At 25.5% G+C, this 27,886-nt stretch overlaps 1 non-coding gene across 1 annotated transcript; it reads left to right on the forward strand.

Annotated features, from left to right (window-relative positions):
• The first annotated feature begins 15,257 nt into the window (after positions 1-15,257).
• On the forward strand, positions 15,258-15,329 carry Trnah-gug. The gene has a single exon. It is a non-coding gene; the product is annotated as a tRNA-His (tRNA).
• Positions 15,330-27,886: the final 12,557 nt, after the last annotated feature.

Consider the following 27,886-nt stretch of genomic DNA (forward strand, 5'->3'; position numbering starts at 1 on the left):
TTATACAGAGATGTAGTGATAGAAATTAAAAACATCTATTTTTATCAATGTTTACAATAATAATACATAATAATATGAAATTTATAATACTAGCGTAGATAGTATATAGGGTACCTAGCTGGAGTAATTATAAATTATAATAAAATTTAAAAATATTTTATTAAAATTAACAAATGAAAATTATTTTTAGGTAGTTTTATTTCTATTTAATTTAATTGTGAATTGTCTTTATTTATTTCAACATGATGCACCTCCTACGTTTAATTGGAGAAAAATTTGTACAATGTGTTTTTGTCTTATTTAAAATACACATGGATAAAAAAGTAAATAATTTAATAAGATAGTGACTGATGTCAGCAGGTCACATTTTCACTGTGATCACATGCGGTGCATCCGAATTGCATGCCAAAAAAATAAACATAAATTGGAATGTCCGAATTGCATGCCGTGTCCCTATTACCACCTATAAGTTTATCTTTATTTATCATACACTTACGTGCACAACTTAAACTTTATTTTTGATTTTTCTATTTTTTTTTAAAAAAAAAAACGCATGCATAGTAACTGATGAGTTTCTAGATTGAAATATTTCTTTAAATATTTTACCAAATTACAGGAGAAGATGATACTGTGAATATTAAATAAAACGATTGTAGTTTAAAGCAATTAAGGGAATGTATTTTACATTTTTACATGGAATTTCAAATAAATAAAATTATACAATTTGATGAACTTTTTTTGACAATGTATAATACGAGTATAGTACAAGTATATGTATAATAATAAAATAATACAAATTATAATTTATAATTATAATAATAAAATATGTCAATATGGAAAAAAGGGGGAATAGTTTAAAATTATTTAATTAACTAAATTACACTGAAAAATTACAAATAATAATATTAATAAATCAAAAAATCAACAATAATAATAATAATATTAATATACGAAAAATCAAAATTAAAATATAGATTTCACATATAAGTGCATCATGCATGATAAATAAACTTAAATAATCTAAATATTTAATTTTGTCCAATTTTTTCTAATGTTAAATTATTAGCGTTTACTGAAATAATGAGTGTTTCACGTTAATGGATACTCCATAATATATTTCTAGAAACATGGGTCCAAAATAATTAATAACGTTTCAATCATCTCGTCTATATGAAATTTTACGTTTATATAATATATACATATATATATAGTGTTGTAATGATTCGATGCCGACGTGATGGCGCCGCAAATAATCTATATATATATATATAAAAATAACATATTTCCACAGTTTTACCGCATATTATTATATAATATACGTCTCTATATATTATACATAATATCGAAAATTGAACGAGTGTGTTTGCTAACTATTAAATTTTATATTTGAACGGCGTGTTTACGCTCTTAGGGCGTAAAATATATAATATTATGTGCCTCATATTCGATATTTTCGATGTTTGCACGGCGTAGCAGTGTTTACGCTTTTAGCGTATTTGTTGTGCGTGTTAAAAATACGCTCTTCTCGGCTCTATCTGTATATAATAATATAATAATAACAATAATAAGCGTTGTGAAGAGGGCGATGGTGGTAAATAAGAAAATCTCTGCAAGAGCCGAAAAAATATAATAACATTTTAAGAAATAACGCTTTAGCCCGCGGACGATAAAAATAATATTACTCTGCAGTGATTTATTGATATAATACCATGCAATATAATAATGTGAGTACCTACGCCTCCGTGCTATACAAATACGCATTACGCATACACTCGTATTTATGGCGGCTGCGATGGAAAGAAAGTTTTTACTGTAAATAATAATTATATTATTATAATACGCATCCTCAGCCGTCACGTCTGCGACGTGACTACGGTTCGCCGCGAATTAAAAGGCCGCCACCCCAACTGGAAACAATATTATGTACCTTTAAACACAATACCTACCCTCTCGTCAGGGCCCTTGTTATACGTGATAATTGCTTCTGGCGCGTCAGTTCACCGTCTCCGCGTTAAATTTGTTAATAGGAAACGGACGGTTGTACCTATTTATATAAACATTAAACATAATGATAAACCGATCAATATAGGAGATAATCGTATTCATAATTAAATACATATTTTATACGTTATAAACATGTACGTGATCCGTAAACCCATCACGGTGCAGTATAGAGAGGCACTATCGAGATGAGTTGACGGTTATTTCTGAATGTTTATGACTTTATTGTTATAATGTATTTAGTTTTAAAGTTCATTATATTCGTCATTATTTTTCAGCTCTTCTGAACACAGTACCGTCAGTACCTATACAAGGCTTTTTCTAATTAATTAAGTTTTCTATACGTGAAAATTCTCTTGCTCCACATTTATATTTACAGCAAAGACGAACAAAAAGAATCGACAAATAATATAATTAACTATGTTAAAACTTTTGTTCCAATTAATATTTTAAATTTTAATCGTAATTATTAATAAGAAATTGTATTTTTTTTTTTTTAAATATTTGAAAGCGCTGATTAGAATACAATTTATTTTACACGATTATTACTGTTAGTCAGTAGATTTTAATATACTAGCTCTGTAGTCTATTAAACACTTCCTTTAATGTGAATTTCAAAATATATAGCTTGTAAAAGGAATGTAATTTTTTATTTGCTATAGCTTATTATGTATATTTTATATGTATAGTGTAAAAATTTGTTTTTCAAAAAATATTATCAAATTTATTTGAATTTTATTATTTCCAAGATTTGTAACACTGTGTTATTCTTAAATCCAAAGACGAATTTAAAGGAGAGCGAAAGGCCAGTCACCTGCATGTCTTTTAGTTTTTTTTTTTTTAAAGTTTTTTATAGTTAATTTTTTGTAACTGAACTATTTTTGATTAAAATTGATAACATTTTGATTAATGTATATACAGTACACTTATTAGTAGAAAGTCATTACTGAGACTTAATAATGAACCTTTTTAAATATTATTATTTTACGCACTCATAACTTATCACTTATAATAATTAAAGTATCGTAAAAAAGACAAGTAATGTTTTTACCTTTAAGTTTGATAAAAGATCATTTCACTCTAATATTTAAGCTATTAACATTTAACACAAAACATTTTTCTACTAAGTGAAAATAAATTTGATTATTCTAAAATGTACGATACAGTATTTTGTGCGTTAGTACTCGTAAGACGGAGACAACACGTGCGAGTGCGAGGTACGAAGTTCTCTTAAAACATTCTTACAGAAATAAGTATATTTTTTATAATAAAAAATTTAAAACTTTATACAACGACAGAATTTAAACTTTTTAATTGTCACCCCGTCCTTCTCTAAACGTGTCTATCAACCTCTTAACAAATCAGTTGTGTTTTGATTGACTACTCTTATGAGAAAAATATTTACTAGTATATATCAAGTATATTATGCAAATTGCAAATACGCGTTACGTGTATTCGTGTACATGCTAAAGTGATAAAATCAAATGATATTAACTTATTTTTATTTCTGTCAACAGTCTGTAAATTATAAACACGCACTATATAAAAATAACGTGATTGCCGGTTTAATAATTATTAACAAAAAATAATAATAATAATAATACCAAATTGACACAAGTGAAAATAATTTTTAAAAAAATATTCGTATACAGTTATTAATATTATGCTTTAAAATAAAAATTGTATAAATGGCGTCGCAAGAGATAGTAAGGGATATATTGATCGCATAGGCCCCGCAGCAATACTGCGATTTAATGTATTTTGAAAAGGTTGCGCGCTTGCTCGAGGCGTTTGATTTCAAAGGGTGGATTATTAAGACACGGCTATTGTAGTAACTAAGGGCCCAATTACTTCTCTACTAAAACAGTTTCCAAAATTCATGGAATCATTACCAAAATACAAGAACAGATCTACACGGTATTAATTAATTTTGATTAGTATTTGTGTACAACATTATATACGTACATGGTACATACAATATATAATATAAATCTATACTGGCATAGTGAATGTTATACTACTTTATTAGTATTTATTTATTTACTTAGTAATAGATAATATTATCAAATTATTTTGTAAAAATATTAATGGTCCATGACTATTACTGAAATAAATAAAAATTCACGACGTATACAATAACGATTTTAAGTAAAAAGAAAATGAAATATTTATTAATATTTAACTCGTATAACTTGTTTTGGAATATCTTGGTGTACTTAACATGTATGCATCAGTAGTCCACAATATCTCCATACGTTTCTAGGTACAATTTCACTAATGAAGTGCGTATGATTTTTAGATATTAATTATTATTATTTTTATTTTTATTTTTATATTTTTCTTGATCATTGTAACAAAATAAATTTTACAATTAAACAACATAGAAAATTCTAAGTAAAATTGAAATTTTTAGCACAATAAAAGGATTTTTAGGACCAGGAATTTAGGCAACCAAGTTTGTGTTCAACCTCTTTCATTTAATAGAAAATATTTTAAGTATATAACTATTACACTGAAAACGATTTTAAAAATAATGCGGTGCACAAACCAGTTAGTAGGCATGTGGCCCTGGTACCGTTGGACCGAAACATCTGCTAGGACAGGACAAAAATGTAACGAAGAAGTAATATAATATTCTTTATAAATAACTACCTCACCGAAAACGATTTCAAAAATAATGCGATGCACAAAACCAGTTAGTAGGCATGTGGCCCTGGTACTGTTGGATTGAACAATCTTCAAGGAGAGGGCAAAAATGTCACTAAGATATATATTTTAGTGATCGGGATGTTAAGAATGTATTAGGAATTGTAATTTACGAAGAAGATCATTACAAAGATTTAAAAAAATATATTTAACATTTTGTTAACTTTAAAGGCCGAATAAAAGCCTCAAATTTCCTCCTCTAAGCTTCTTCATTCTGTGAAACGCCTTTGTTTCTTTCGTCACATTTACTCGTTCTTATTTTTTACTTATTAGAAAAGCATGTTATAAAAAAATATTTTAATTTAAAAATAGCTTTAATGGCCAAATATTAAGATTATTAAACTATGAAACTGGTCTTTTTATTTTAATAGTATTTATATTTTACAAAATATAATTATTATTTATATTAGATTAATTTATAATAAATGTACTCTTTATATGCAACTACAGTTTGATGGATGTATATTTTCTTCGTCCCAAAAATAATTTCGAAAAAAAATCTAATCCGCAGATCGTGGCCGTTATTTATATTACGTAAAAAATACCCTGGGCGTTATTCGGATTAGACCTTTTTTTGTAGTTATCATTAAGATGCAACTCTTTAGTATGCAGTCAACATTAAACTTTTGAAACTCGCTTTAAATATTTTATTTTATTTTCACGATCATTTTATTACGAGTAACATTTTAAATTGTATTTACGTTACGTATATAGATTAATAATTCATCGTTGGTGTTTTGGACTTCAAACACTATTGTCCAGCGTACTTTCACGAGACATTTAACAGCTAGAGAATTTGCCCTACCAAGCCCTTTCTCCTCCCCCACTATTTAGTATTCACGCCACTGGAAACAACAGTCGAACGTATCTCTAGTTATCTAGTCGTAGTCAGTATGAATATACGATGGATTGAAGACTATGTTGAAGATGTCTTTAAAATTCATTACAGGGGAAATCATTATAATATTATAATATACCTCACCCAAAAATAAAAATCGACCAAATTTTAACATTTTTAACTCGATTTTTTACACTCAAATTTTGTTACTTATATAACAACTTAGGCGAAGTCAAAAGAATATATATTGTATTTCTTACGATTCTATCAAAATGTAATCGATAATTTATTATATATTCTTTGTATTGTCACACACAGATTGATCGATGAATATTTAACAGTGTTAAACTCTAGTAATAACTTTCTCAGTAGGGCGCCGCTGTTCGTCACGGAGGTAGCTAACTATATTTTATGTATATATACATAATATATAGGAATTTCAACATTTTTGGGAAATTACATTTCACTGTAACATCAAAGAATTGAAAAAATAAGATGTAAAAAGGATTACTTTTGAAATAAAAAGCAAACGAGGGACCGATTTTATAGAAAACACAATTACAAAAACCAGCGTTAAAAAATAAAAATAAAATCAAACTCGATATACCTACAGAGAAACAATATTGACAGTCAATAAATCATCTCGAATATGTATATACACTGACTCCGGCGATATGACGTCAACAGCACCACCTGCTGCAACAGCCCCATGGGAACCTATAATGGAATTATATTATTATTTATTTATTATTCACTCACGGACGACCCTAAAATCTCGGTTAAGCCACGTGATATAAAACCTTTGAAGTGATGTTCGGTGTGTGTTTAGTATATACATGTTACATGCGTATAGCATGAATAATACACGTATATACGTGGTGATCGTATCTCTGTATAATACATATAGCGAGTTCCATTATTGTACAACGAAGGCCGTGCGGTCGTTGGCGGCGCGCGGTGTTTCGGTCAGGAAAACTTGTTTTTATTTTTGAATTTCAGGTTCTGACGATTTTTTATTATTACTGTACATTACTATTATGTAATAAACATCATAATATATTACTCCTATACTCGTACACTTCTAGCACTTATATTTTCCGAATTCCTATGAGACAGCGATTTATACGTGAATCGTCCCAAACTCCAATTATGTAGTTTTATAATCATAATTAGGTATATTGGTTTATCGGACCGGGAATGTAGTAGGTATAATATACTAGACGACCATTGAATTGGTTCCTAATTTTGGGTAAATATGAAATCGGCTTGATTTAGCTCCCAAAAATGTGTATTTGCATATTGACTTTTAAAATCACAAAATATTATGATTTATTTTAAGTATATGCGTTTACTTTTACGACATTAATTGCACTTAGCACTCAATTAGTTTGACTCGTAGATATCTGTCTATTTCAAATTTAACTCGTAATTTTAGTCACTAGTTTATTCAACATTTTAAATACGCCATATAGTATTAAGCTGATACTACAATTATTATTATATGAGTCTTCAAAATAAAATCGAAAAGAAATTCAGTATAAAAACCAATTTTCGAAAGATATTATTTAAAAATATAATACTGATGTAATTTCAAAGTTTCAATTTATAAAAATATTAACCGATAAATATAAACTACTAAGAATAATTTAATATGCTATTTTTATTTAAATTATTAATTTGTATTTATACATAATATTGTTATGAACGCTCAATTATATTAATTAGCATAGTACATACTGTATTAGTATATAATAATTGTAAACCAGCCATCTGGGAAGAAATACTATTACAGTAATTTATTTCAAATAAGCGGCACTGGGTGTAGACACAAAGCGTATTAGTAAGCCGTAGCAGTTGAATTTTAGACTAGTAAAGTAGTAAGACAGAAAATTCATGTTTTAAGACCATTTTATAAAAAAATTATACCAACTATATATTGAGGTCCGTTACCTCAGCACTGCCATGTTAGAAACTGAGTATAAAAATTATCCAGTATTATGTACTTTATTTTGTACAATTTTGTCGCGTTTTCTCGTGTTCGAGGAGGTATTCAAAATTGTATTCTGGTTGTACAAAATTGTAAAAAATAAAGTACATAATACTATATGAGTTATATGTAATTTTATTTGATAAAAATTGGTCATTAGCAATGCCGCGGTAACGTTACCGCAGCACGGACACGGGAAAATCGCGTTTTCTCGTGTTCAGGAAGGTGTACAAAATTTTATTTTGGTTGTATAAAATTATACAAAATAAAGTACATAATACTGGATAAGTTTTATATTCAATTTCAAACATGGCAGTGCTATGGGGTAACGGAGCTCAACTATCGTATCGTTTTTTATATCAATTTTAAATATAGAAAGTATATAATAATTAGTTCGAAAGTGTCTGGTTATTTATTATTATTTTTCATTTAACCATTCGCGAGTTATAGCTGCTCAAAGTTGGGTGGTTTGAGGTTTTCAGGTGTTAGTCCCAAAGGTTATTACGGCTGTGAAACATTGATTAGAACACAATTATTATTTGCAAAGACCAAAGGTACTAATATCTTTGTAGTTTAATTTGTACCTCCTAATACTTATACGAATACGGAATACGAACTATAGACTATTGTGGACTATGCCACTATATTATTCGTAATATCACAGATTATGATTAATAATAAATCAGATGAAACATTTAAAAAATAACATCTTATCATTTTAAATTTTAATTATTGTGGTTTCATTATTATAACAATATCATAATATGAAAATACCTACTACACGTGACAAATAACAATACTTTAATCACAGATAAACTCTCATCGAACAAAATTGTTGGATATTCCCAATAAAAATAGATAATACAAATGTTTACTTATTAGTGCTATGGCTTAACGTTAGAATTCATAAAAAAAATATTCCTACTATTTTATGTCGTTTTAAATATAAGTTGCCATTTGAAAATCAAAATTCGAAAGTGTTTTCACTATTAAATATAAGAGTGAAAAAATAAAATTTTACATAGTTTTAGAAAAGCATAAAACCAAAAATTTTGAAAAAAAAATTAAAAAAAATTATTAATTTTTGAAATAATGAGTGTTGTTTGATAAAAGAATCACTCTGTATATACTCGTGATATACAATATATAACAAGCCCTTTAAAAATATATTTACATGATTAAATTATTACACTAAATAAGTAGTAAGTTGTTATAAAGAGTAAAATTTATGCAAAAATATTCTGTACACATTTATTAAGTATAATGTATATGTAATATGTATATATTATACAATGGGTAACGATGTGTTCAATAATTGTTTGTGTCTTGATTGTTTAGCTTTTTATTTTTTTCTCCATTCTTGTGAAATTTTTTTAAAATTTTTATTAAATAATTTTATGTGGAAAAAATATATATCTATTTTGATATATAATTCTCAGTTTAATTACAAAATATATGATCGTGATATCGTAAACTATAACATATTAAAATTAAGAATCATATTCATCATATAAACTTGTTCGATTATCTTATATAAACGAATAGACGTCAACTACTATAGGAAAGAACATATTATTACTTAAAATAATTGATAACATTTTGGTAATCAATGTATTATTAAAAAAAAGGTAGGGAACCAATTCAAAAATATTTAAACCTACTAGTATACTAAAATAATATCAAATATTCCGAATTTTAATTACAATGTCTCAGTAATACAGTCTTGCGGAGAAAACTATATGGTTTAAAATTTCATTTTTCTAAATTTAAATCTAGGTATCAATTATTATTATCTCAACTTATATGGTTTAAAGGGTTCGATTATCGACTTTAAATTTTAATTACTAGCAAGTTATTATCACGATCTATCTAATATCGTATGCCAATAATATTAAAAATATAATTATGTAAATCGGTACAATTTTGAAAACATTTGAATTTTTCATGAAGTTAACTTCAACAATTAATCCTTTTTAAAAATGTACTTCTAAACCGTTTAAAATTTTATTTAAAAATTATTAATATCAATATTTAAACTAAAAAAAATATAGATATAAATGTTAGATAGTTGACAATGTTTTTTGAACATTCATTATTCATTAAACTTTGTGACCAATATTACAAGATGTATTCGAGAATATTATAACTTGGTTAGATAAAAATAATATTATAATTTTAGTTAAGTCAATGGTAAATATAGATTATTTCTATATTTGGCTATATACGACGTTTTCTGACGTTAGATCTCAGTGATGTAGACCGCCGCTCCCCATGAAATTTACTGTTCAACTTGAAATTATATAATTGTAATATTATAGGTATATTTATACCCATGGTTAATATTCACTGGCTTATTATTCTTTTTTGTTCATAAGTTATATTTATCTTCATAGTTTTGAATAAATATATTATACAGAACACAGATATAATGTAATATGTTATATGACCACCACAAATATTATGTTAAATATCGTTGTATCTCAAACTAATGTTTCAAATAAATGGTATGCCTTAAGGAGATTGTAAATTGACTTAACTTTGTATCAAAGTCCAAACTCGCCATAAAGACTAAACAAATAAAGTAATATAACATTTCAGTAAATAGATCTAAATTATTACTTCTTAAATGTTTCGTTGAAATCTGCAACTTTCACATTTAAATTATTTAAATTCATCTAATAAAAGTAAATTCTAGGTCTTAAAGTTTCAGAGAAATTTAAAATATGTATGACTGTAAGGAATTAAAACGATAAAATAAAAAAAAAATTGAAAAGTTAAAAACAAATATTTAAAAACCAAAATTGATTTTGTTAAAAACTGGTTTGGCTTAAATATTTTTGTTTTTTTTTTTTATTCTGCTTTGTATAATTTATAAACATGGCACAATTTAATAGATTACACATCAAACTATCTATTTACAATAGAAATAAATCTATAGTTTCTATAGAATTTATTTTATTATATTGCTTTTAAAACGGTTTATTTAAGATTCTAAGCGGAGTGATTAATATAGTTATATTACAATGATGTGTTCGTTTTTTTTCATTGAGTATTTGAACGCGATAATTACTCGATAAAATACTATGGATTTCAATTTTGAGAGTGGTTTTTAATAAAAAATTGGATCTAATTTGTACTTTCAGTACTACTTTGAAAAGGTCAAAATTATAAATGTTCCTTTTAAGTAGTTCATACTAAAACCATAAATTCTAAAAAAAATATATGAAGATAATTATTATTTTTTTTTTTAGAAACATTTTAAGTTCAAATTTGGACTTATTTAAAATTTAAAGATAATTAATAACGATGTTAATTATTTTTTTTATAAATTAAAAACATTATTTGTGGGGATTTGAACCTTCCACGTACTTATATTATTATAAATGTTTACAATAACATTTTTTACTTATCTTAAAATGTTATCTACATATTATACTATGAATCCATTTTTATTGCAGTTTTCGGTATTCAAAGAAAGATGTTATTATATTTTGAATTATAGGTAGGTATAAGTTGATATAATATAAATATACTATATAATATAGAAATGCTTATTATTATAAAAATTAAATACTATAATAAACAATAATATAATAAATGCAATATTTTTGGAAAACATTTTATCAACCTATTGTTATACTGAAAGTAAAATAAATGTCTAGCTAAATAAAAAAAGCGTATCATGAAATAAATTTGGTGATATAAGTTAACGAACTATCAACGGTCATAACCGTTTTTCGTACATGTACAATAATTTATCATTGAAATAAAATTGAACATACTTTTACATCAAACCCGTACTCGACACATAATATGCAGTAGAGCGGCACTCAATTGCCTACCATTTTTATTTGTATTTTCAAAAATAATAACTAACTATTTATGAATTTAAATTTTAAATTTTACTTAGTAGATTATTTTTTAATTAGTAAAAATTTAGTAACTATGTTTGTAAAATATACGTAATTTAACCTCTCATTATTGTGAGTGTTATTTGTAAATACAGTGTACTATGCAGTATTATTATTATTTATTAATATTATTATATAGGAGGTACATATAATTAATAATTATATTGTCGGTGATTATTTTTTATGTTATATATTATGTAGGCACATGTAACATACTGCAGATAGATAAGTTAGAGCAGTATTAAGTACTTACTACTAAATAAAAATGTAGTTTATTTGAGTTGAAAATATCATAACATTTTACATTCACATTTATCAGTGTGATATTTAACTATTAGATAATTTTATAGGTTTCGTAGAAGTGTACATAATTAAAGTTTTTATAATCATTATTTTAAATGTTAATTATGTAGAATATCTAAATGTTCGGTGTTGCGTAATAACGACTACGGGGATAATATGTTCACGTGATTGATATTATAAGTTTTAAAAATGATTATCAGGTATTAAAAATTATAGTTGTAATATAAAATTATAAAATAACATTATCATCATTGAATATTCAAATCGATCATATTATATTATACAATAGACATAGACTCATAATATATATACTATTTTTATTTATAAAAAAGTATATTTACGATCTATACAGACAAGGTATAATAAGTAACTGATGAGGTGCCGTAAAGTAGGTAACAGTAATTATAGAAGAATAGAAAGGCTCCCAGCATTACCACATAATCAGAAATTAATAAAATATTATTTTTTTCTAATTGCTTCAAAAATACCAATAATAAACAGTATGAGTATTATAATATTATACCTTTGTATAATGTTGTATTCGCAGTTGGTCTTCAAAATCGCATAAATTAAATAGGTAATTATTCTGCCTTTGTGTAAATAAAATTGGCAAATTTATTAATATACTTTGATGCCTGTTGGCCAATTTTTCTATCACCACCATCACCAATGGCAAACGATCATACACCTACATTTTTTGCTTATCTTTAAGCCACGCATATTATAACATATCTACAGTAGTATAGTAATAAATGTATTTATAAGTATGTGTAATATATGCACCCATAATATATCATTATAAAATGTCACACATACAGTTATATACGATGTACTAATAATATATAATGTACCTATGTAATCTAATGATATTGGTAAATAAGTATAGGCATATTAATTGTTTATAAATTATTAAGATTGTTGCTATAAGTATATTATAATCAGATGAACACGGGCATCCATGATTGGTAAGAAGAAGGGATAGCAATACATGGAAATTTCATAAAAAAATTCGTTTATATAGATAAATTATGTAGATTATTTGGTTGGTTTATTTACAACAGTATATAATATATAATCATAATTGCATACGCATAGGTAATAATTAGGTAATAACGCGCATATTATTTGTAGGTAATAACTAATAAATAATAACTGTAACTCTATCTATAGATATACCTATAGTCCATACATTATTAATTATTAAAACTGATTCAATTAAATTTTTTTCTTACAAAAATGGAGAAAAATGTTATTTATATACATACAAGTATCGGAGTATAGGTATTAAGTATAATGTAATAAATATATGTTATAAACTTTAAAACTTATAACTTTATCAGTTATAAATTATAATACTCACCTGATAAGAAGTCTAGAGTGAAGGCAATTTATGGGGGGGGGGACTTAACAGAGATTTGGCATTTGGATAGATCTAAATTATCTGAAATATTTATTGATTTTATCATTTTATAAATTACATTAAATTTGTCCGAGTTCACTTCAAACCTTAAAAGATAGGAAAAACCAAAAGTTCAATTATTCAAAAGAATGAATATTATTAGTAAAATGAAAAACATTTTTTTTCTATAGATGTAAATATACCATTTCACATTATTTAAGTACAATTAAACAAGGTATATATTAGGTATATTCAGGGTCGGACTGGCGTCAAAAGGCCCAGTCTGCAATTTGATCAAGGGCCCTTAGGTTATATTAAAAATTGTTAGCTCCGCTCTTTACTTGTTAATTTTGGTATTTAATTAAGATAACAATTAAATGTAATGAAAAAAAAAATACATAAATTATATAACAATAAAAATTATAGAAAAAAAAAGGAATACTTTATATAGGTACACCGTGCACTTTAAATAATACATATAGGTTAAATAAAATTATTATTTATAAATAAAACAATTTATAAAAATTTGTTCGACCTTAACAAACAAGAAACAATTACAACAAAAGACGTAAATAAATAGCTAATTACAATTTTAAATTATTTTTTTTTCATAATTCAAATTTAAAACAACTACTATTAAGATAATTCACTAGAACTCTTTTCAACAATATCAATTTTAAAATTTCTTTCAATATTCATCAATTACAATGCTTCAATTGTTTCTTGGGAAAAAGCTGATCTTAATAATGTTTTAATATTTTTTAATTTCGAAAATATTCTTTCACAAGTAATTTGGTTACATGGTAATGTTAATACAAATTTATATGCATAATATATATATTGTTAAAACAGCCCGAGTGTTGAACTATTCTATGTAATACATTGAAGGCACACCGTAAACATGTTTTACAGTTATTACATGTTTTACAATTAATAATTATTAGATAAATTAACAAATGATGCTTGGTCTTGGTCTAAATCTAGTTCATCTTCATAAATAGGAGGTTGAGACTCTTCGGTTAAAAATATGAATGTGTCTTTTAAAGTTTTAGTAACAGAATTAAACTGTAAAGCGAATCGTTGTACCTAATTCATATATCATATGCTAGTGTATTTCTATTAATAGTTGTTAGAAGTGTTACTAGTGTAAGTTCTAGTAATGCATTTGCACTTTGCAGGTACTTCATTTTTTATAGAAATAAAAATTTTGGATCCAAGCAAATGCAATCATTAAGTAACTTTGAATTACTTATAAATCTTTTTTTTAATCTACTAGGGAATGGTGAAACTTGATTCTGGTGTGTAAAAACCACCTTCAAAGTGGTTGAGTGAATCGGTATGGAATGGTGATCGGTTGTCTAGAAATAGGTTACTAAAAATGTAATAAAATCGATTACCGTATTTGCGAGTTTACAGTTTTTCTATAACTTATCAGTTATTATTTATCATTCGGTGTAAAAGTTTGAAAATTGTAATTGAGTGTCTAGCTATAAGTCATTAATCGGTGTAATACCATGCCCAGTTTATTTTTGATATGATTTAATTATATATATATAATTTATTATTTGATATGATATAACAACTTAAATTTGAGACAATAAAACAATTTGTGACAACGCCGATCATATACATCGGTCGCGCGCACACTACTGAACTGAACTATGTATTAAAAATAATAATAATAATAGTGGGAAATGCAGGCTGGCTCTTGCTGGAATATTACTACATTATTAAATCAATGGTACCTAATATATTTAATTTTAAAATATGAACATGAAGTCTGAGGGCCCTAACTAGCCAGAAGCCCTGCGGTCCGGGCCAATCCGACCCTAGGCATATTATATCTATAAATAAAAGCTTTTACCGGTTAAATATCGGTAACTACCAAGTACCAACTGGCCGAGTCAATGTTCTTTTCCGTGTTGACCACTACGTCGTTGTAGATTTATATTTTACAACATTCAGCATATTACAATTTACAATAATATATTATCAATTTTGAATATTATATAATAGTATACTACGTTTGTATAATATATAACTATATAGTAATAGTAATAGTCAATCGTTATTCATATTTTAAATAGCCTATATTTTATCGGGCACTTAGCGGCCGTGATCGTCTAGTGGTTAGGACCTTGCGTTGTGGCCGCAATAACCCAGGTTCGAATCCTGGTCACGGCACAATTTTTTTTTCTGCTACAAGTCTTCACAGAAAAATTGTCTGCGCTAAACACAATCCGTGAAGACACGGTCAATAAATGAGAATTAGGTATGACGTCCCAGTTAATTTTTTTTAACTAACTTTATAATTTTTTGTAATAGGCATCTAAAACAAAATAGAACCACAATTTAAAAAAATAACATCAGCAGACGATCACACAATACATGGTAGTATGATAATATATGATTATTATAAAAAAGACAGAATATATAATGATTAATTAATGACCAAAGAATAAAATAAAATAAAATAATGTTAATAATATATTGTATAGATACAATGTAGGTATATTTACAAATATGGGAATTTGTGAAATAATTATTAAGTAGGTACTATAAAAAGGCCAAAAATGAGTTAAAAGTATTAAGGTATATAGGTAATTTAATAGATTAGAACTTAGTACCAATAGGATTAGAAGAATTATAGAAGTAAAAGTCTATAATACCATACTACTTACTACTCACAAATTATAAGAATCAAAGGAAAATCCGTTTTTAACAAATACATAATTCTATGTACCGTTATTATATTAATTGAGAATTATGGTTTCCATAACCACATGGAAATGTTGATCGTACAGCACTACAGTCTACAGCTATATAACTGAAAATAAAATTAATTATCTTGATTGTTTGGTTTCATAATGTAATATTTTATAGTCTATACCAAATAGGTACGTTTTTATTTCATTTTTTTTGTAAGTTACTAACAAAACATATATTTTTTAACAAATTTTGAAGTAGAATATAATATAATATTACATAATAATTTTAAAATATTGTTATACATTTTTTTTAATTTAGAATATTATATCCAATATCGGTTGTACATTATAATCAACATTTTCAATTTAATTTGTCTGGTATAACTTGTTTAGTCGTGGTCCATTAATAAATGATTAAATAGTCACTGTATTATATATAAATTGCATTTTCAAATTGAAAATATTCGTCTCATTTTTTTCGCGTAGCTTAGCACTATTGGAATACATATAACTATATAAGTATTATAAGTTTCAATTAAAATCTTGAAATGTCGTTAATAATAATATAGTTTATTTAAATATACAATATCGCCAATACCTACTGAAGGTTTTCATACACTGCTATTTAAAATGTCGACTTTTTGATTAAAGAGCTATAAATAGGTATCTACTACCTACCACCGTATTTTTTTCACTTAACATTATCTCCGCGTCAAATAATAATTCTATAAATTATACACAGTGGTTAATAAATAATAAAAATACTGATTGTATGTCTGTTAAATTATAGGCCAAATGTAAGTTCCTACACGAGAGTAGCAGGTACAAAAATACATACGTTAGTTCTTACACGTTAGAAAAAGGTATATATGTATAAGTTCTTACACGGTAAAAAACAGGTATGTATGTTAATTCCTACACGGCGGAAAAGGGTACATATTATGTATAAAGGAATTTTCAAAACTAAATACGTATATGGTGATTAAAAAATATTATCAAAATCGCATAGAGCATTGTCACAAATAAATAATAATTATAATATAATATTATGATGATTAAATACGTAATTTCGTATACGTTTTGCTTTAAATTAAGTATATTTGAATGTATATTAGTTAGCTATACCTACCAGTGTATAAAGTTTCAATAACAAATTGAAATTATTATATATTATTTATATAATATTATATTGATAGTGCCTGTTAGTGCCGCGGCACTTCAATGTGTTTTAGTATAGAATGTCTCAATAAGTTCGAACTACGGTTTTTTTTTATTATTATAGTATTATATAATATTTATTTGTGACTACGCGTTATGCGATTTTTATTATATTTTTTAATCATCATAAATTTATTTTTGAAAATTCATATATACATATATTTAATTGTGTATATATAAATATTAAATTTTTTCCGCAGTGTAGGAACTAACATACGTACCTGAATTTTACTGTGTAGGAACTAATACACGTACCTGATTTTTACTGTGTAAGAACTAACATATACGTACCTGTTTTTTACCGTGTAGGAACTAACGTATGCAATTGTTTACCTGCTACTCTCGTGTAAAAACTTACTATTCACCAAATTGTGTTCTATAATAATAAAACTAAAGTCATTATTATCATTGCTCAAAGTTAAAAATTATAACAATAATAACTATAGCATACTATTCATTGTAATATAATGAACGTCAGTGTTATCTAACATTTTATGGCATATAATTTTGTTTGTTTAATATTTCGTTTAAAAAAGTAACTATAGACTATCATCAATATTTTTTAATTAGAATAAAACAACGATAAACTCAGTCTGGTTAAGCGAAGGTCAGCAAGTATAGCAATAAGAATAACCATTTCTAGAACTACGATTTACGAATGTCTAATAACCAATAAATAACTATACATCCTATATAAACATAAGCCTTATAAATGGGTAGAATAGGATTGCATACGCTGTTTATCGGCGATACCTTTTTTAACCTTTTTGATAACACGATTGTGTAGTGTGTATGTTATTTTTATGCAACGTCGTTACGCTGAGAAATTTCCAGATGAAACTGGAAAGGATATCAAATGATTATCGTGAAATTGAAGTTACTATAAACCGCGCGTTTTAGATTTTATTAGTTGACCGACAACCGTTTAGATCGAGTGTAGTATAAAATAAGGTATTAGTTTAAAATAAATTGAAAATATGGAAAATGAAGCTACGAAAATAATTACGTCAGAACGCGGAAAAGACTTAGCATTAATTGGCTCAAACAAATATCGTTACATACGCCAACGAAAAGACAGACAAATTAAATGGTTGTGCGCACACAGGACATGTTACGCCAGTATATTAACAAACAATAGACGTTAAAAAGTTATATCAATGTTGGATGAGCACAATAATATTTTAAATACAAGGGAGAACATTGAAAACCAAATTTTAAGAGAAAATTGTAAACGTAAAGCAAATGACTCGATTTCAATTAGTCCGTCAAAAATAATCAGATCTGACCACATGACAACATATTTTGAAGTGTCACATTCAACTATAAAATCTATAAGAAAATCTATGTACGATAAAAGACGAAAAAATTGTCCTCCTTTCCCAGATTCATTGGCCTGTGCTATGTTTCAGTTAAGACAAATTGAAGATAATGATTGTCTGAAATTCAAAAATGAAAAATTTGTTCACGCTCCAGACGATTTTTAATTTATTTGCATCACAACGACGACAAATATTAATATATTATTACAGTGTGAAGATGTATTTGTAGATAGTACGTTTGAATATGCACCCAAATACTTTATACAACTTTATACAATACATGGGTTAAAAAACGGTTATTGTTTACCTTAGGTTTTTTTTTTTTTTAATTAATAAATGCAAAGAAACGTATACTCAAATGTGGACGTATTTAATTAATAAAATATTTATCTGAAATATCAAATATAAAATAATTGCATATCGATTGTGAAGTTGCTGCCCATGAAACTACAAAAACAGTGTTTCCTGAAATAAAAATTATTGGGTATCACTTTCATTTAGGCCAAGCTTGGTGATGTAAGGTAAATACTAAATACCTATAATATATCAAAACATAAAAAAAAATGAATCATTATTAATAAAATATTTTAATAATTAGATTCAAAATCACAGTACCTTACGAACATCATATAATAATGAAGACGAATTGGGCCAGTGGTTAAAATTATTTTTTGGACTACCATTTCTACCATTCGATAAAGTTGAAGATGGTTTTATTCAACTTATGAGTTCGTGTCCAAATGAAACCAAGGGTCATATATTTAGTGATTACATCTTAAATACTTATATTGAACCTGGCTGCTTATTACCCCCTGAAATATGGGCAAAAGAGCCATCAATTATACCTAGGTAAGTTTAATTAAATTCATTATTGTATAACTGTATAAATAGCTACAAAAATAAATCTAATTAATAGAACAACAAATGGTGCAGAAAGCTTTCACAAGATGTACAGTGCAGGGGCGTCATTTCACATTTTTTCATGGGATGCAAAATTAATATTGAAAATCTATTCAATCTATTATCAATAGTAATATATAGTAAATAGTAATACCAGTTACTCGCATGGTCGAGTCATCCCACGCATTTTTTTCAACACACTTTTTGTGTAAATGTAAATCATTTTATTAAAATTATAGTATAAAACAAATAACAATAATTTTGTTCATGGGATGCATTTGTACACCCTTGCATCCCACAAATGACGCCACTGGTACAGTGGGCTATTTCATAAGGCTCATTCACCAACACATGTAGTTATATCAATACTGAAAGAAATCCAATTCGAAACAATGCCAAAAATATGTTTAATTTCAAATGAAATAAATAAAAATGTGGTTCTACCTGATTTAAAACGGATTAAAGCTTCTATTAAAATATATGAACAGTATAAAATTGACGAAAATATTACAATGTATTTATCTAAAATTGGCTCTATTTACCAACGATAACATTTATTTTAATTTTTTTGTAATAATTATGTTTATGTGGCTTATTTACATAATATATATTTACTACTGGTAGATAGACCAGTATCAAAGTAATTTAGATAAAACGTCGCTCGAGTGATTGTCGTAGTAAAATATACTCTAGACTAATAGTTCTGTGCGTTAGATTACTATTAATTATATTATTTTGTAAAATCATTCAATTAGTTATTACATACCTAATCGTGTTAAAATAAACATAACTTAATAGTTTATACAAAAGTATGGCTTTTCATTAATATTTAATAGGTATCTCAAGTTGGAATTTTTTTTTAGAAACTTTTTCAAAACGAATGGTGAACTTTTGAAAACAGTATGAATGTATAATTTTAAATTTGATAATGTAGCATATACAATCGTGTCGTTTTATGGAGTTTCTGTTGTTATATAGCAAACATACGTAATCAGATTCTACTCTTATATATTATTATATTAAAAGGTATATTATTATTTAAAATGATAGTGAGGAAAATTAGGATAAACTATATCAATAATATTCTGTGTAGAGTACGTATATTATATAAAGACGTGTACATACTGTTTGTAATAAATCTAATAATGATAATATAATATAATATATATTTATTTTATAAATAATAAATAATAATGTTAATATGGTCTGGGTAATAACTATTAAACGATATGGTTAATGCTACTTATGCAGTGCATAGTGGCGTAATGAGTAGGTATACATTTTAGTATTCAAAAATAATCTTAAAGGCTTTATAGCATACAATATACATAATATGACCTATCGTAGTAGTAAATATAATAATATAATTACAGTATTTATATATTTACATTATTAAAGTATACATTTTGTGTAATAAAACATACAATATTATGAGGTATGAATTTATGACCAATTGTTTTGTAAAATATGCACTAAGATGTACATTTCAAAAAATTAATCATTTTACTTTAATTACTATTTTAAAATAAATTATTATGTTCGTTTAGTTTATTAACATGATATTATGATATGATAAAAAAATACATTTTACAAAATAAAAAGACAGTAAATGGCAATATGACAGTACTAATAGCAAAACTGAGGATAACGTTCCAGTTATTTTTAAACTGGATATTTTTACAAAAATTAAATTTTCAACAATTATACATGCCTGTTCTTTATTGCCTTATAGAATACAGCACAATTATAAAAAATTATTATATTTTATTCTCGTATTTCGTTAATGAGTATACTTTACGAACTCCATTAATTAAAATAATCTATTTCAAATAAATTTTAAATAATATACTACTTTACACATATTCTTGAACAGAATAAAATATACAAAACGCACCATAGTTTAAGGTTTTTTAAAATAGTGGTGAAAATAAAATTGGTTTAAGTGTTATATACTATGATGTATTTATTTACTTGTCAGACTTTGATCTCGTTATTTTTTAAGTTGTATAATATATATATAAATAACTATAAGTATATAGTATTTATTTATTGATATTAAATATTCCACAAATAAAAGGTCCTTTGAACACATTGTTTATGGAATTTCTATTTTGTAAATATTATATAACTTGTGAACAACTGCAAAATGTATGGAATTTGGTAAAATTGATTTTCTACAGGTATCTATATGTTATTATGTTTTAATAAAAAAAGCAATATAATTCAATTCCTAAGAAAATTAATTTATATTTTAGTCAAATATTTATTGTATGCGTGCAACATTTAGTGGCATTGCGTACTAAAAGTTGTTATTGCTTGTGTTCTTGTATAGTAACATAAAAATCAAATATGATAATAATATCAAATTATAAACATAGCTATAGCAAAAATAATTAGTCATTACAACTATTATTATTAATATAAAAATATAAAATATAATATATTATTATCGTCCAATATTTAATTTTTATGATTTGTATTAGGTATATCATTAAAATTAAAATGTATAAGTCCTGTTTATCATTTATTTAAAATATTTTTTGAAATAAATAAACCATTTTTATTACATGAAATTATTTTAATTTGTGTTGCAAATAATCCTTACATAAAATGACGCATTAACACTATTGAAAAAATGTAGGGTTCCACAATAAACGTGGACATACAAAGAGATCCTTGGATAAAAACTTTAAGAAATGTTGATTTATAACAGAACATTTACACATAGGTAGATCATAACATAAACAATATTTTTTTTTATTATTATTATTAATTAATCCGCAGCAACAAAGGCCATTGGATGGTTTTTATTCATTTGTAGGGGGGAGGAACGGTAGGTTGAAACACGTTTATTTGTATGTGTGGCAAGGATTTTTCACTAAAAAATCCCAGATGGGTGACCACCTGGGAGCTAACAACACCGGCTGATACGTACACTCAGAGCAGTTGAGTGTACGATCGCACCACACCAAGCCACATAAACAATATTATAGTAGCCAAAATCTATGAACGTAACTCAGTCACGACTATTATAATAGGTAGAAAGGATAATATATGGTGGAGTTACGTCCCCAAAACGAGACGAAAGTTACCTATTGAATTTACTACCTGTAAAAATAAACCTTTTTTGGGACGTAAGTATAAAGTAAGTATGCAGCCGCTAGCCTTGAAAAACACTAATTAATTCTAATATGTTTCAAAAAGTTTAATTTTCTTTAATTTATATCAAATGACAATAATAATGATTAATTTAAGTTTTTTTTTGAAAGCTGGTATAATTTATAAAAATACCAAAACTGTTTTTTAAAACACTTTTTTATTGAATACCTAAACATATATTTTATCAAATTTGTATCCGATAAGCTTAAATTTCTATAATTTACAGATCTGTATAGAGATAAACAATTTTTCGGAAAAAAATTTTGTTTTAAGTATTAGGTATCATATATTAAATATCTTAAAAATCGTAAATGCAGTACTTCTATATTTTCTCAATGTTGTATTCACGCAAAATATTTTTTAAACCCATAGCAAAACGAAACCAAGGAGGGATTATTATGTGTTATACGTTGTTGTAGTAAAATTAACAAAGATGGTTTTCTAAACAATCTTGATTCAATCTATTAATTTATATTATATAAAAGCATAATTGTCGAGAAGATTAACAGATTTTGGTAGTTCTTATTGCAATGGAAACTAACTAGCCTTTTCAGTTTTCATTCAATATGTAATTTATTTATTTCTATCAATTACTTTAACTTATTAAAAAAATGTTTGTAAATAATTAATGTGAATTTATAGTACCAGTTTTTGTAAATTAGTTTTCACATTAAATTAAAATAAATCTGTTGAAATAAACTTCATTCCGAGTAGAATGCCCTCAGTTCAACCATAATATACCTAATTAATTTTATAAGTAATTAGATACATCTATAAAATTTATATAGTGTAATTACTAATTTGTACTCAATCAATACTCCAGTGGAGCTTTATACCCAACAAAAATGAAAAGTCTAAATCATTGTGTTAAGAACGGGCGTAACACGATTGCGCACTTTTTACCAGTTTTAGCCACTATAATGCTCAATTTTATACAACTCATCCGTTTATTCACCAAGTTATGCATATTTAATTGGATATTCAAAGTGAATCTTACTTAAAAATATATAGTATAAAACAACAAAATATTAACAAGCCTCGTAAAGAGCAAGAAGAAAATATTGCATGTATAATAAATGTTAAGAAAAAATATAAAAATAATGAAATGTCTTTAAATGATTATTTGCTGACACTAGGACCACGTTTTTGTGGTAAAAAGTTATAAAAATTTGATTTTTTTGACTATTTTGTTAAATCATTAATTATTATTATTACCGTTGTTTAATCTTTATTTATTTTTGTAGACGAATATCGGTACATTATTCCTTTTTTAGACGCATAATTACTGTGGTGTATTATGAAATTTTTTTTAACTATACGTGTTACTTCTATTAATTATTATTATTGTAATAATTTGACCAATACGTATTACGTTATTAATAATGTTAGTAATGTTAATACATTTTTGAAATTGATATTTATTTAAATGTTTGTGTTTGCTCAAAGAAAAAAGGTAAAAGGCGCGCAATCGTGTTGTATTTTCTCAAATATAAAAAAGGTAAAAAGTGCGCAATCGTGTTGTGTTTTTTTCAGGTAAAAAGGTAGAAAGTGTGCAATCGTGTTGCACCGGTTAAGAACGTATTCCTGTCCTATAATTTGTATTTATTAAACGAAATAATAAATTAACTCGTTATCAGTTATAATAAAAACGACTTAAGTCATGACATAACGTGTCAGACTGTCAAAAGATTGACATGGTTTTTGTATTGCGAAAAATACTTAACACATGAATAAAACATTTTGCAAGAACAACGTAAAATAAGAATTCAAACAAAATATTTTAAAATCAAACAACTGACTATTATGTGTATACCACTAAAGTATAAACGTTGATTAGTGGTGAAGTGTGGGTAGACTAGTAGATGACGTTTACTGGAGAAATGTGAAAATCTTTTCATTGTACGTGATTATGCGTCATATGTACTCGAATCTACATTTAATATGGTTTCTCAAAAGTAATTTATATCGTAACTAAAAAATTCTAAAAAAAAAAACATACCTAGCAATGTATTAGTTAGTTTCTTGTAATTTAAAAATATTAAATTAATTAATTAATTACAAATTAAATAAATATTAAATATTCTCTCTTTATTTTTATTATTGTACTTGATTATTTTGTGGAATTAGAAATTTAACATACAATATTTATTTATTTTTTCAATACTAAAAAACACGCATTATACATATATATAACGAGTTTTATAATTTTATATTGTATGAAGTATCATAAATAAAAATTTCATATTGTTTTCTTGATTTCATTATCACATTTAGCACAAAAATCAATAATATAATAATAAAATCAATTTTGTGGTCGTGGGATAAAGGTTATTTTATAATTCATACACTTTGTGTACCTATGACTGTATGAATTGTAAATTTGGTACCATCGCACCCTACATTAGCCTAATACCTGCGAATTGGATTTTAATCCAGTTTCGATGGTAAGGTAAATTTACCTACTAAAATCACTCATTTGGAAGTTTTTCGACAATAGAAACTCAAGCCTCAAGGGGTCTTTAGAGTTTCAAGCCAGTGGCACAATATACTCGTCGAGAATAAGATATAAATACAATATAGGTGTCTAAATAACATAATATGTTAACAATATTATTGTTTTGTTTTATTATGCATTATACAAAATAAATTTAACAGTAGTAATAATATTATGTTACGTTATGTCTCACTATATTGTTCAAAATAAAATAACATTGTATATTTAAAATGATTTAAAATACATAAATTAAAAATAACATTTTTGTTTAAACCATAAAACCGGCTCTTTATAGTTTATGTTATATTTTTCCACGAAATCCATGAACTCCACGAAAACCGATGGGAAATATTTTAAGAAATGACTCTAGTTGCGCATAGAATCTAAAATAAAACATAAATATATAATATACTGCAACTATGCTACGTGGTGTACTGTCCATAAGCCTTGACCAGAAATCTCAAAAATATAAGTATCTACACTGAATCACAGTAATTTAAAAACATTTATTCATATATGTGAATACATAATAACAAAGATTTGATATTATTCATATACATATATATATAGATGCATAAATTCAATAATAAATAAATACAATTGAGTTCCTAATGAGAAAAAAATATTGAAATCTTTGGTAAGAATCTAAATTTAAAATCGGGTTTCTCATAAATATCTTATCACATAGAATTCAAGGAAAGTTCAATCAAGACATTGTGATCTACCCTTATACATGCAGTAGCAGTAACATAGAGTGGGAGGGTGAATCTACCGCACAACCTCCAAAAGTTCTGTTTTATTTTTTAAATGATGTAGGTACTTTTATTAATTCATAATTTGTATTTCGTATGAATAATGTTTTTTTTCTATAGTTCAATGTTGGATGATAATGCTATAATAATAATTTAAACATGTCTTTACATAATTCTTAATTTCCAGTAATTTTTATAATTTAGAAGAACAAAAAACAGAGAAAAACAAGAATATTCAATATTTACGCACATTTTTTATTTTAGGTGCCTACTTCAAGCATAATTAATTTTAGAGACTTTAAATGTTCAATTAGGTCTATTCATATTAGCATTTAATAAGCATAATATAATATAAATAAATAATTTTACTCTACTTAGTTTATTTGTACTTTTTATAGATATTCTATAATTTCTACTTTTCTAAATTAATTTGTTTAAACTTATTTTTTTTTAGAAATTCATCAAAATCAACTAAATATTTAAATTATTTTATAACAAATTAAAAATTCGTAAAATTGTCATTTTAACACCTAAGGATTAAAAATGTAATATATAATTATTATCCTCGTGAGTTTTTAAGCCATACATATTGTTTACGGGTGATATTGAAGTTCAAATTTTGAAACCTATATGAATATTCAAACAGAAAATAATGATTTATATTTTATTTTAATTATTTAAAATGAATAAACTATAGAAGCTTAAAACATTCCACTGTTAATTAAATTATCATTTTTTGAGTAAAACTTTCAAAATACTCAACATTTATACTCAGTCAAAAAACTTAAAGTGATAACGATTCTCAGTGACTATTATAAATAATTAAGTATAATATTATATTTTTCTTTACTTTGGATAAAATTCCTGCGTTTGGTCTAAATTAATAATAATTTTTATACAATCACTGGTTAATCGTTTTTTGTTTTATCGGTAGGACAATATTTTGATGTATTAAAATTATAATGACCTAATTCAATCTAATAACAGAAAAAAATATAAATGTATATTTAATAGTCCGCAGGCGTCTTAAGAATAGCTTTAATTATGTTCCCACATTATTGAGTAGATTCTTTTAAAAATATTTGTCTGTAGACATATTATTATTCTTTATATGCCTACATATATATTAAAATAGAAAATGCGCAACATTGAATGATAATAAATATGAACTCCAAATGTTCCAATGTATGTATGTACTTTTTTGTTAATAATTATATACAAGTAAATAAAAAAGGTGTACACTGCCTCAAGAAATAAATTCAACACAAGAAAACCAGTTTATACTATACGCATACATATGATGGAAAAACGTTTCCTCAGCACTGTTTTTGCCAAATTTTAACAAATTCAATTTTCAATAATATAAATAATATTATGTTATATTATACATTTTTTTTTTTTTTTAATAAATTCATATTGATTATGATATAGGTACTTAATTATTGTTAATGTTTAGGAATTTACGATATGGTCTAGTAAATTGGCATAATCTAAATATTGGCTAGATTATGATATCAATATGTCATTGCATTCATTTATCCCGTTGACTGTATCATAATATTATATAATAAGAGTTTTTGACTGAATTTTATAACAACTATACATTCTGTTATAGAAACGATTTGGGAATATAATTTTATACTTTCTTATTGTTGATCATAAAAGTTGAATTACGTCATTTAAAGGTTTCAATTGCATAATAGCGAACGTTTTTACGAATATACGAATTTTTACTTCCTCGTGGGAATTGTTATTTACAAATTTACAATAAAAGTCAATATGAAATATAAAATTGTATTAATAATTCTATAAATACTATAATGAACGGTTTTAATGATTCTGATTTTAAAAATTCAAAAATACTTATTATTAATATTTTGTCGTGTTAAGAAAAATTGTTTTTATGTTTTCGACCTTTTTGATTTTTGAAATCAGTAGGTATTTAACATAAATCATAATAGTAACTAAAAATAATTAGATATATTATTATAAGTTTGGAGCACTTTTCTATTATTAAATAAGTAGTAAACATTATGTAAAATGTATTAAATTACAGTTATGTAATTAAATATTATTTTATGGCTGGAACATAATTATTCTTCGACGCGGCCAAAATAAAAATAAATGTTCTCAATTATTATCTTACGCTACTTATAGTCAAGTCAGATGTTTACCTGAGTTATTAATTATT

This window comes from Rhopalosiphum maidis, chromosome 1 (genome assembly GCF_003676215.2).
Source record: "Rhopalosiphum maidis isolate BTI-1 chromosome 1, ASM367621v3, whole genome shotgun sequence".
Taxonomy (NCBI): Eukaryota; Metazoa; Arthropoda; class Insecta; order Hemiptera; family Aphididae; genus Rhopalosiphum; species Rhopalosiphum maidis.